This window comes from Aquila chrysaetos, chromosome 26, assembly GCF_900496995.4.
Source record: "Aquila chrysaetos chrysaetos chromosome 26, bAquChr1.4, whole genome shotgun sequence".
In the NCBI taxonomy this organism is placed as follows: Eukaryota; Metazoa; Chordata; class Aves; order Accipitriformes; family Accipitridae; genus Aquila; species Aquila chrysaetos.
Window position 1 is genome coordinate 6014514 of NC_044029.1, and position 12211 is coordinate 6026724.

Consider the following 12211-nt stretch of genomic DNA (forward strand, 5'->3'; position numbering starts at 1 on the left):
TAGAAACGTAGGTCCACAGTAGCCCCATTTTTTTAATCTGTATTAATGACTTACATATTTAAAGTCCACCTTGGTCCTGCTAAAACACTTCAGTCAGTATTTGGCTCCGGCCTCTTGCTGCTCTGTGTGGATGTGTTGGCTCAGCAGTGTTAACAGGAGTAGAAAGCAATAAAAGTTTGTTTTTGTTTTAAACAGTGTAAGCCAATCTGCCCCAGAATACACACAGAGAGTTGTTACACTATTTAACAAGGTGCCATTTTTACATGGTCACTTTTTTAATAATAACTACATTATGCTGCTGGATGTGCCAACTAACATAAGTTTTCTTTCCTCTAACTAAAGATCACACTGTGAGGACTTTCTCTGCCAGAAAATGGGATTATTTATATCTAGTAAGAACTTCTATGAACTAGGTAGTGTTGCCAAGCGCTTACTCTTTTACTGCAGATGGTTATGTTAGGGCAGAGTTATTCTTTTTAAAGTTACTTCTATGCTTGAAAATGTATGTTGAAGAGAGAATACAAATTAGAAATAAACCGCAAATGTAGTTCCAACGCTGTGGTCATCCAATTTGTGAGGGAAATATAAGGGCTTATTCAGACTTGCATGAATGATTCCGCAACAGAGAGTGCTCATTTCATTAAAAACCAAAACAAAAACATGAAGACTACTAATTAAGGGATCAGCATTTTAAAACTGTAAGATCTAAGACTCACGCTAAACGACTGACAGCCTATTAAGTGCCCCTCTGTCGCTGGTACTGACTGATTCCTTGCCCAGATATCTGGAGAAAATTGCATTCCTGTCTGAACCAGCAGAGAGAAACAAAACATTATCATTGACAAATGTGCTCCTATTGCAAGTGAGAGGCAGCACAGGCATCCAATATACGTGCCTATACCAGCTTTGTCCAAACTGGGAAATCTGTTTTGTTGGGAAGGGAAAAGAAAGAATGGGATGAAGAACAACTTGGAGTGTGACAGTAGGAGGATACACCTATTCCTGGCATTATAGCCCTCAAAAAGCGCTCCTCCAAGGACAGAGGAAACTTGCGTGGCTAAAGAATGCCAACATCTGTAGCCAGCAGCACATAAGGCAAGCATTATATCCAGCTGCTTTCAATTCCCCAGCTCAAATGACCAAAACCTCATTCATAACAGGGGCAGCCTGTAGCACGAAGCCAGGGTAAGGTGTCATCGCAGACCTCTGCTTTTGCATGCAGCAAAAACCTTTTCACCACTCTGCTGTGAGGTTAAAGCCCTGCTTAGCATCATGGGGAAAAGCGTGATTGCAAGAACCATGTGCCGTTTTTGTCATAACATAGGTAATGGGAAAATGGAGGAATACAATGTATATAAATTCAACAGTGTAAACAGTTAGGCGTGTTTGTGTGATTCTCCCCTTTAAGATGTTGACCTGTTTAGTGTTGTTGCTCCTTCTCTAACAGTAGAAAGAGTCTGTGAGAAGTGTAGCTGAATGCGTGGAACTTGTTTTCTGGCATTGAAACTGTCTTTAACAAGGGGACTTTTTAACTTCTGTTATAAATGATGAGAATTGATAGGCATGTCTGAAGGAGAATAACTGAGGCTCAAACTGGATCATTAGGAAAAACCTGACCTGGGAGGACAGTGTGACACTGGCAATCGCAGAGGTTGTGGGATCTCCATCCTTGGAGGTTTCTTGAAAGTCTTTGGGGATTTCCAAGATTCAGCTAGACAAAGGCAAGGCTGATCTGATCTAGTTTTGACAATAGCCCCACTGTGATTAGGCTGTTGTGACTTATTTTATCTGAAGACTTTAATATCTGAATAGCTAATAAATGTAATATCTGTTTTAAGCATTTTTTTCAGAGAACCTGGAGCATGGAGTACATCCTTGGAATAAGTGTCAACAAGGGCTTGATGAGGGCTGTTTTCTCTGCAAGTGAGTAGCAGCAACAGTTTCCTAATGTTCTTGGCTGTCCGTGGTAAAAGTGCTCAGCACACAGAGTACAGCCTGTAGAGGCTATCAAATTGAGTCTTGAAAAATAAAAAATATCTTGTCTCCCTATCCGTGTTGTTTTGATTCTGTTAATAATCCTATCCTCTCTTTGACTGCTTTTTGTATCTTCTCCATCTTAACTGATCTTTTGCATGCAGTACAGTATCATTTCCTCTTTGAATCCCTTGAGCAGCTCCACTTATCCTTTGACATCACATTCAAGCTGCTTATACTTGCCCTTACCTACACTATACTATCCATACTGACCTCCTATTTTCTCCCTTTCTCTTAAACACTCTTCACTATCCCGAAGGCATTTCTTTCTCTCCCTCCTGCTGCTACTATCAGTTAAAAATAAGCAAGAATATTCATCATTTGTTTTATGCTTCTGCTTTCTTTCCCACTGTGTATTTATTTCATCCTTGCATTTTTTTCCTCTCTCTATATAGGTAAATTCTTCAGGGAAGGAATTACTTTGGAAAAAATGTTGAGGTTTTTTTTCTATTTATGACTCAGGGTTAGCACAGTAGAGCCTATAAGGGCAGCAATAATCATTAGATTGCTCCTTCTTTGCTATTCTCACTGAAGCATATTCCACTGTCCACCAGTACCTAGAACTTTTCCCTACACCCGTGTTCTAAATATCATCTCCCCTAAAAATATTTTAATGTAAATCTAACCAGGACTTTTATGTTTGCCTTAACAACAATTGTTTAGTCCACTATGCTTGGACCTGAATGTTATATTAAAAAAAAAGAAAATCTGTACTATTTGGATATTTTACTTTAATCTAACATATTGGATATGAATGTAACTATTTGTTTCAGATTTTAAGCATTTTGGCAAACACATTGTATTGCCACATCTTTTAGACAAACATGTCTCAAACTGGTGATACTCGATAAATTTAAAAAATTATTTCAGCTTTGTTTGCACCTCTCCTTCAATCTCATCTATTCTTGGCTTTGGAGGGAGAGAAGCATACAGTACGCTTAGAGTGCTGGGGAACAATGCTTGAAAAATACAAGCCTTTAAGAACAAAATCCACCTCGGTTTAAGCAGCATTCCTAAACCTGCCAACTGTATACTGATTGCTTGAATTACACCCAAATTGTTCAACCAGTCCTCTTTTAGCTAGCAGCTATTAGTTCTCTAAAGGCCACCGTCGCACTGAAAATAATAAACTCTCCGATCAGCTGTCAGCTGTCAGCCGTCAGCTTATTGCACGCTAGAAGATGACTAGAGACTCTACCTCTTGTTTTAGACAGTCTCCTGCCTCCAGGATGGTTTTCTTCCTCTAAACACAGCTCCTCTGGAGGAGACATTTTTCTGGGACTTCCCAGGTATACAGTCAATATGTCTTGAACCCCAGAAAGGATTTCTTTTATATGTCCAATCAGTTTCATCTGGATAGCGTTTCTTCACTGCTAGAATCAGCTATGTGTTGTAGATAATTTTCTGACTATTCATTCAGTTTTCTTAATAGGGAGCTGTTTGAAGCTAGGCACATGCTTTAATGCTTCTTCAAGCAAAAGCTGATCTGAAGTCATGGTGCAGTGTCAGAAGAACATAACCATCTTTTCCCATTTTCCTTTCACTATGCAAATCAAGGCACCCAAATCATTTCTGCATCTTTCCTAAACACTAAGTGGAAAAACGCATTCAGAGACAGATGGACTTCTCTATCCACATGGACTTTTTGTCTCATCTCAGCTGCAAGCTGTTCAAGCCACTTTCCAGTAAGACCATTAGACCTCTCAGCTGGCACTGCTTTCACTTATCTTCTATATCCTCTAGTCCTGTTCCAGTGTCTCTGGTCTATTATTTAATTTGGCAGACAAACACACTCAACTGGCCCAAATACATTTTCTGGCCTCCCAAGCTTTATTGGCTGCCAGAATGTGAGTATATCCCTCAGCAAAGGAAATAAGAAGGACTTGCTGTATTAATGTATCTCATTCATTAATCCGCTGAGGAAAGTTTTCTTGTTTCTTTCTTAAATAGTGAATTGTGACTCATTGACATGTTCCGTGTCCTAAAATAACACTCATTTCTTCTTTTAAAAAGCTGACCTAAGAGATTATGGCATACTGCTTTATAGCACCTTTAGGAAGTAGCAGCTCTCAGGAAAAAGGAGACACTTCTAGAATACAGAAGAAAGGACTTTATCAGCGACTCCCAGAATGGCATATTACAGTATTTTTGTCATCTTAGTTGTGCTAAGAGATTTGACTACATAGTATTTTGCAACCATACAATGGCCAAAATATTTCCTCCTGCATTTCCCACCAGGCTTCCATGCAAAGTTGGTCAAATCTAACAATGCCTTAATAAAGGAAAGAATTGAGTTGAAAACATTTCACTGAAAAGCATCCTCAAACAATACCTTTTCAGTCAGCCCAAATGATGAGCAATACTAAACTTTGCATCAGACCTTTTTTTACAGGAATAAAAGGGGGTGCATAATGTAAATACTAATTTTCTTCAGAAGATTTCAAGGATTGTAAATGCTATACTCACAACCTTTTTCTCACACCCTATAGAGCTACAGAATAACAACAGATATGCATGCATTAATTCATGCATGACATTTTGCACTTACGGAGATACTTCCTATGAAAAGTTTTCACATATATATATTTTGGCTTGCATTTTTAACATTTGGAATTATTTAAAAAAAAATCATTTGGGCAAAGTATTTCATCTACAGTGCTTCTGTTTACATACAGTTGACTCGTGTAAAACTAATGAATTAAAAACACAGCAGTTTAAAAATTGCAGACTGTTATTCAAGCAGAGATAGAGGTCTCTATCAACTTTTGTCAGCATGGTGCCTGAATATGGAAACATGTATTTATGAGACAAGCGTCTTTGGACTCTGAACTGTGGGTTGCCACTCTACAGCATACTGCTTCATATATATTTTAATACCAGACAGGAGAAGAAAGTATTGTGACATCTGATAAATCAAAATACTGATGAATCTCATTTAGGAAGAGAAGCTCAGTTTTTCTGTCAAGGCAAAATCAAAATCTGTTGCAACATTTCTAAGGGTAATAGTACGAGGCACCCACACTGTGATAGAAAAGAGTGTCTCACATGGCTTTATGGAACAAAGAAATTCTAATCAATAAAGTAGCAAAAATACACTTTGATTTGCAAAAGGTGGCTAATGCTAACTTCTTAACTACCTACAGTCCTTGTTCCAAGCCATAATTAGAGAGTTTCATCAGAAGCTCTGTAAATTAGCACTGAAACAATTTGGTCACATGGCCTAATAATGCCTGGAGGTTGCCTTAGACCAGTAAGGTAGCCTGGCAGCCAGCAACCTGCCCTCACTATCCTGATCCATTGCAAGCTCCGCACTTCCCGTTTTCACATATGAAGATGAAATCAGTTTTTGCTCGTTTAATTGCCATTTAATTGCAAAGATTTTCCCTACAAACTCATTTGCCACTAGATGCCACTAAAGGTCAAACAGGCGGCACAGGAGGCTGAGAGCCACCCACAGATAGTGTTGTACTACCAGTGGCTTTCCCTGATGTCCAGAAGGTGCACGTCTCTGAAGCGGAGGGGAGGCGAGCAGAAGTCACACTTCTCTTTGTTGTGCTTGGCTGTGAAGAGGATGGAGCTGGCCATCATCAGATGCTTAATAAGAAATGTCACAGTCTGGAGTTGATTTAGTGAATTATCAAAGTCCTCTAAGCTATACAAAAATGAATTAAGGGAAACACATCAGGGAATTCCTGCGGGATCACCGCTTCTGAAGAATATCTTTCCACTGGGATGGAAGGAAGCACAAGAAAAGTGTAACTGAGACAGCAGCTAACTCCTCTGCAGCCTGTTTTAGGCCACAAAGGAATAAAAATGTATGTAAAAGACGGGTATGTAAAAATTCCCAGCATAATAAGGTCAAGGACAGTTATAAGGAGATGCTTTAAAGTCCTGATATGGGTCCCTAACTCTGCAGGGAAAAACTTCTGCTGGCTTTGAGGTGAGGGAGAGTTGACAGGAGGGAAGAATGGAGCTACTTTGTATGCTGGGTTTTCTTTGTCCCCCAGAGTTCTTGCTTCCTCACTCTTCATTTTATTGGGAACCATTTATACTGTCTTAAAATTGGATTGTACCTAGCACTCCTAACCCTCATGCAGAAGGTGATATCAAAATGCATTGTCCAAGGAGAGCTTAGAGGGCACTTATGTTTGGGGGGTACAATCCCATCAATGAAACTTCCTTTGGTTAAGCTGTGACATTCTTCAGAAACACACAATTTGTTGTTTCTGGTATGTCTGATGCACCAAGAAGAGCTTTGGCTGGGTATAGGCATATTGCTACTCCCCAGCAATGGTTAGAGCCATGCTCAGTGAAAGGAATCTGTGGCTGGTGTTTTATTCTGTGTGCCCAGGCCTCCAGTTTTCTTTGACCCATGCATGGGGTACTCGTGAGAAATTGGTTTTTGCTGGAATTTGGGATTTAGGACATTGCTTTTGTAGTCTAATCTAACCCAAAGGCTACGACAATTAATGTTGATGTCATCAATAATCTTTCATATGCTAAAACTTGTAAATAATCTGGGGATATTTGCATGCAAAAAATGGTAGGCAGAGAACGGAAGTCTGACAACTGTTTATCAAATGTTTGAGTATACTACCATTTTGAACAAACCTAAGAAATTCTGTGTCCCATGAATTCTTCTCAACTAAGCTGGTTTAAACAGAGCTAATCCTTTTTTAGGATATATTATTTATGAATATTTATGAATAAAGCTCCATGTTTGCTAATGATCCTTTGTATGGACAGTGAAACACTGCAAAGCAGTATTCAGTATGATTAGCTACTACTTTACTGATTGGCTTACATTTCAGTGGAAAAGACTTACTGTCATAAAAAATACTGCGATTGGAATCAGTTGTCATGCCTTGTGGGTGTTGGCTTGGCAAAATAATTTAAATATGGGGTAAACGAACAAATTCATTTTAGCAACATGGAAAAAAGGGTTTCATGGGGATATACTTTGTGTTATTTGTGTCAGAGACAAATATGCAGGTTATTTCCTCAATTTCCTTGGTAAACATGTAGTAGTTTTAGGACATGCTTGAATAAGCTCTCTGTATGAGTCGAAGGAGCAACTGATCAAACATGAATGTGTCCGTAGTTCACAGTAGTGATGGTTAAGATTTTCTTTCATAGGCTAGTGTAGTCTCCAACACTATGACAATCCACTGCACTCATGTAAACTTCCTGCCTGCAAGTTGATTCATGCAGATTGTTCTGCCTCCTTGCACTTTAGGTGATGAAATTATGCCCTGGAATCGCTGGTCAGGCAGAGCCCGGAAAAACTTTGCCTTGTGGTCTGACAAAACCAGTGTTTGCGACTTAAAAGGGAGAGATGGGAATAAACTTCTCATGGAGGCACCCAAATCATCACTCACCTGACAGCACATGTAGAAAGAAGGAGAGGAAACAGGTACCAAAGACACCCGAATAATGGTACTAATCACACAGACCAAAGAGGAGGAAAGAAAGATTCAGCACATCCAGAATTGGAAAGTGAGCTGTGGCAGGGAACATCTGCAAGGAACAAATGTTTCAATGAGAAGCTGCCCTCCGTACTGATATATAAAGGTAAGAGACACTATTAATGCAGAAGTGCACTGTATGTGCTAAAAAATCATTTCACTCAGCTGTGTTGGCCAGTTGGGAACTGGGGAGGGAAATACCTTGGGAAAATAAAACTAAAAAGTAGGAAACAATCAAGATTTAGGTTCTTTGGTTAAGGATTATTTTTTATTTTGTGTTGTTTCCTTTCTTGTTTTTAAGGTTTTGTTTTTAAAGATAGGAAAGATTGAAAAATACACCAACCTCTCAAAAAACATTTTAGTTTGGGGAAAAATAAAGAAAGAAAAGGTCTTTTCCTTCTGTCCAAGTGGGACTAAAGATGCAAATTGTCTCCATACACAGATCAGTCTTTTATTACAGTGCTTTGGCACAGGACATTAGAAGTAATAAGGATTATTTGGAGCTTTTATGGCATTTGACCTTGTTGCATGTAGCAAAGATATCAAGAATGCACCTGTTGTTTATGTCTGTTCAACAGATTACTTGGCTTTGGCAAAGAGAAGGGTAAACACAGCTAAACAAATTTCATATTCACCACCTAAAAGGTGTCTTTTTCATCCTTGTGGGGGAAAAAGGGTGTATACTGCTGTTGCTTCTCATCATGGCTCTCCTGTGAGGAGACATCTTCATGGCAAACTACAGCCGAGTAAAGGCCCCTGGCATGGCTAACCAGTTTTACTAAACCTACCTGCAAAGCCTGTCACTGCGGACCCGTACACTATCTGTACCTGTGCCACTTCCAGTGTGTAGTGTGGTCACTATTAGGATTTCTTCTGCTGAGGGGTTTGTGGTGTTTTGTGCTTTTTCGACCACTGCTCCAACTGCTGACATATGACGGAGCCATGTCAGGTAGGTGCTCTGTTCCTCTTTGTATCTGCGTTATTGTTGCAGCAGGGTGCAGGCAGGGATTTGGGGCCATGTTTCAAGCTTGCTCCCTTAAGTCAGAGTTGGATACCAGGAATGAGAGTGTGTGTGCTAGCCCTCTGAATAGCAGAGTGGAAAAATCTCTTCCATGTTGCAGTCTCTGCAGATTCATGATAATTATCTCAATGTAGCGGGCTGACATCACCACTCAGTCAACTCAAAGTGGCTCAAAGAGTGTCGACTTAAGGAAGCATGAGACCTATAAGGAACTCCCCACAGCCCTCCAGCACCAGATCAGGCAAATAAGGGTTCTCAAACGACCTCTGAATTATACAGCTGTTTCTCACAGTGATCTTTTCGAACACAAGGAAATAAATTTCCTCCATGTACAATAGTATCAATGAAATATCAATATCTATTACTAGATTAAGGGACCATGTGTGCTCTTTTCTTCCCAGTTTAATGAGGTCATACCTTCATTGCAGAGAGTTTGGCAGAAATCTATACGAGTGCATCTATGACAATTACAAGCAAAATAGAGCCTAAGGTGGTAGTGCCTTCAAAGCACCTCAACAATTGTCTCAGGTTAGCAAAGGTAAAATATCTCATTGAAAAAATGAAAGAATAGACTATTTTACATCTCTGGAAAGAAATAACAATTCACCCTCACACTTTCCTTTTAGATTCTGTGATTATAGCAAAGTCATGAGTTGATATTGTTTAATGGTTGTTCTTCACTTTAACTCTCATAAAGAGTCCAGGGCTGTGCAATGAGAATGAACTGCAATCTAAAGAATAAGACCTATACAGAAGGACCAGAGGAATTATGTTCATTTTGTCTATAAAAAAGATGACTGAGTTGTGAGAGGAAAGATGGGCTAACAGTCTTCACATATTTTAAAGGTAACTGCCAAAGAAGAAGAACATAAACTACGCTCCTGAGAACAGAACTAGAGGTAATAAGCATAAATTGTAGCAAGGAAGATTTATATTAGACATTATAAAAAAGCAATACCAACTGTCTGATGGTTATTTCACTAGAATAGTTTGCCCTGGGATTGTGCAATTACTATCACTGCTTGGTTTTAGGACCTAGTAAGATGGTCATCTTTCAGGAATGGTTCAGAAACAGCTGATCTTGTCTTTGGGTGGAGGGACAAACTATATGACTTGCAATGTCATGTCTAGCCTTATTTTCTATAACTCCCCAGCTGGCCTGGTCAGAAGCTGCAGAAGCTGGCGTAGCGTATGCTGTCAGAAGCTGGCACGGTATGCCTGCCAGCATCGAGTATCCGATGTAGGATAGCTGGCATATAATATATCTGGCAAGTACTGCTGGCTCAGTATATCTGTCAGCTCCCATATATACTATGGCAAGAATTTAATATTTAATTCATTTGCAAAAATGTTGCACAAGAGGCAGAGAGAGAAGAAATAAACTCTAAGAGGACAGGCAAAGGTCTTCGTGAAAACGTGGGGTCCTCCTAACATTATTTCAGATTGGGAAAACTTTGACAGCGTTGATTCTCTGAAGTGTCCTGACAGGAGAAGGAATTAAGTTTTCCAGGTGAGGTTTTTTCCTGTCTGTCTGGGAGCAGAGAAGTTTCAGCTGCTTGCTGGCTTGTCAGTAAATCCAGTAGTGGAAAGGGTTAATACGGGGCAGCCACTGGCAGTTTGTCCTGTCCAGCAGCCTCCCCAGTGACCATCTTCAGTATGAGAAACTCTCATACCTCACATGTCAGGAACAGGGAGAAACTTGACTGAACTTTAGCTAGAGGAAGAATTAGGATGCAGGAGCTTGCTGTCAGCAGAACTGGTTCATCCCTCCACATCTTGCATAGCTGGGACAGACGGCAGTGACTGCAATATCCCAACAGACACACTTCTGCCATTTCGAAGGAGTTTTTTCTTTTAGTTCTGCTACTGGGGTGTGTAACCCGGCCTCAGTGGGCAATTGCCTTGATGACACTAACAGTATCACTCTCATATCTTGATAGAGTCAGTACTGTAAACCAAGGTATGCACTCATGCATATTCAACTGATTGACTGTGTTTCTACTCATTTATCTATTTACTTGTAAACAGCTAACACAAACACAATAAAAATGAAACATTAGTTTAATATTTAAATTTTTATCCCCACCTGATCACCATCTTGCATTGCTTGCCAACAAAGTGGAAACAGAAGTCTCTGTGTCAGCAGAAGCTGGAGGTGTAACAGCACCAGTGCTCCCCAAAGGAGAGAAGGTTCAGCCGCTGCTGCTAGAGACATTTGGGAAAGCATCTGACAGACATCTCTCCTGGCTTCTCCCTTCTTTATCTTGTTATATAAAAGGCTTACCTGAGTCATAACCTTCAAATCAGAGTGCCCTTTAAATGCCACAAAAAAACCATTACCGAGGCCACTCTAATGTATATACAATCACTCTGTACTGATTGTATGTACTTTCATGTGTATTCAGTGTGTTTGGTCAAAACTGGAAAATCCAGCTTTCTTATGCTATATATATATATTTATATATGTGTGTGTGTGTGTGTGTTTATATATACACATATGTATACACAAAAACAGAAAGAGAGCATGCACGACATAAGGCAAAATATTCTAGTCATGATTAATATAAAACTGTACATATAACTATATATACAGTTTCGCATACATAAACTATATATATATATACACAAAAATGTAGTAAAATATGGAAGCTGACACCTATCCGAACACTATTTTTCTTCCAGATTAGTGTTACTTCCAAAAATTTTCAACAGATCCAGTCTCAAAAAGAGCTTCACATCATTTCATGAGACTTTTTGGACCGCTCACTGCAGTATGCTTCCTGGCTTTTCAAAACACTAACCTCTATACAAGGGTCTGTTCTGCTTTGCTGTCCACCCTGGGGTCTTCTCCAGGGCTACAAAAATCAGCTCTACCTTCAATTTAAATATTGGATCATATTGCTCATTTGGCCATCATACTAGACAGTTAGAGGGACAGGGCAGCTGGATCATATTTTTTTCAAATACTTTCTTCATTGAAAAGCGCATTTCTGGGACAGCCAATAATCACTGTACATTTAGGTCGGTATCTTCTTATAATTTTAGCCAAAAGCAAAACTTACAAAATCCTTTTTGAATAGAATTCATGCTGGGTTGAAAGAAATAGTTCAGAAATATTGAAACCAACTGGTCCTGCCATTTCCAGCATATTTCATTTCCAGCCACTTGTGATATAATAGAAGATACAAAGCACAAACTTAATAAAGTATGGGCAGAAAGCAGGATTATTGCTTTTGAGCAATAGCTCGCTGCTTAGAATAGAGGTGGTGGGAGACAAGTATTCAATTTGATTTTTTCTTCAAATCCTACCTTTCAGTGCCTGATAAGACTACATCATGGGTTGTTCCAGAGGAAAGCGTTCTCCAGCTCTTCCGTTGACGCTATTCCAACGTGCATAAAAGTATTCATGGAGAAACATACTGGCACCTCTGAAAAGAGTCGCTATATAAGAAACGGGCATGATGTCTCTCGCTGGGTGACTGGCTATTTAAGCGGGACAGGAACAGGGGAAGGAGGAGAGCAAAAGGCAACACACAGGGCACTAGACCCTGATGAAAAGGGTACCCATACAGGCCTGTGGGACTGCCTCTCTCCTGCCATGTACATGGAATGGCTCTTCATTAATGCTACCTGCAAGCGGAGCAGGGTGAGAGGCAATCCTGGTGATATTCCCAGAGCTGACCAGCAGCAT